Source organism: Pygoscelis adeliae, unplaced genomic scaffold (genome assembly GCF_000699105.1).
Source record: "Pygoscelis adeliae isolate BGI_AS28 unplaced genomic scaffold, ASM69910v1 Scaffold321, whole genome shotgun sequence".
Taxonomy (NCBI): Eukaryota; Metazoa; Chordata; class Aves; order Sphenisciformes; family Spheniscidae; genus Pygoscelis; species Pygoscelis adeliae.
Genome location: NW_008824039.1, coordinates 6,520 through 7,973, shown reverse-complemented (window position 1 = coordinate 7,973; position 1,454 = coordinate 6,520).

The window sequence follows — 1,454 nt, the reverse complement described above, 5'->3', positions numbered from 1 at the left end:
CTGCAGGGTCACCGCTCGGGTGCCCCAGGAGTGCGAGCCCCCCCCCGCCTCCTGGCCCTGGCCCCTTTCCTGTGTGATGTGTGTCTCTAAGTTATTTTTAACCTGCTGGCCTGAGCACGGAGCTTTCTGCCTTAAAGGTGCAGTTGTGCAGGGGATCTGGGGAGCTGTGTCCAGCCTGGGCCACGCAGCCTCGAGCCTGCGCTTTTGGGGAGGAATTAGCCTAGCAACTGCTGGTTTGGGGGGGTTACTGGTTTTATTACTTTGCACTAGTCATCTCCTGCTGTGGGCTGAGGTGCTGGGGGGGACACCAAAGAACCAATGGCTGCCATGAAAACGGTCCCTCCACAGGGGAAGGTCCTGCTGTGACTGAGGGACTGTGGGTCCTGTGTGACCGAGGCACGAGTGTGGGATGGAGGCACTGCCCTCAGTGCTGTTTCCTTTCCCCCTGGCAGACTCAGTGTTGCATCTTGTTGAATAAAGTTGAATGAATGAAAAAAGTGAAGTGTGGTGTGACTGTGCTTCATCCAGCTGCCTCGGGGAGGGTGGGTAAGGGTTTGGGGCCAAGGGAGAGGGAAGCTGCTGTCCCGTGGGTGGTGGGGTGAGTGCGGGCACCCTCTGAGCTCCAGTTGTGCTGCTGGGTGCTGCTCACCCACTGAAAGTACAACCCTCTGCTATAGTGTTCTGTCCCCTTCAGCCCAGCTTCAGGCCAGGGCTGTCACAGGGCCATCGTGGCGCAGGCTCTGGGTGGCTCAAAGCAGAGCTCAACCCCGCAGCCAGCCTCTCTGCCTAGGCTTTGCCACAGATGATAAACCCAGCGGAGGCTGTGGAGCCGCTCACGGCTGCATAATAGGTGGAAATGAGCCGCAGATAAAGGCACACAATGTGGCTGGGGCTGTTGTTTAGTTTCTCCAGCCAAGCCAGCCCAGGGCAGAGCCTGCTCTCTGCCGAGGGCCTCTTCAGCGAGGGTGGGACGGGCTAAAAATACCCTGGAGAAAATGAAATATGGGTGATACGGGGCGATATCGCTGCCATCGGCCACTGGAGGAAGCGGAGAGGGAGGCACCCCGCTGTGCTGCCCTCGGGGCAGCGCCGGGGCTGGCGGCCGAGCCTGCCCTTGACTCCCCTCCCTGCTGGGGATGAGGGGGGTAAAAATCCCCTGGGGTGTGGGTCTGGTGTGCACACTACTAGGTCTCAGCCCTCCCCTGCGCCCTCCATGAGGATGCTGGGGCAGATTCCCCTCGGAGGGACCCTGCCCTGCTCCCACTGTTGCCTGGTGGGGACCCCTCCTGGGCACCCCAGTGCAATGGGGGACCACAGCTCAGTGCTCACCAGGCATCAGCAGAGCTGCAAAGCTCCATAGTGCTGCAGTTTTCTGGGGAGAGCAGCCCGGCATGCTCGGCCGGGAGGAAATGCCCGTGTGAAAGGTAACGGTGCAGCCGCGCTGCGTGTTTACA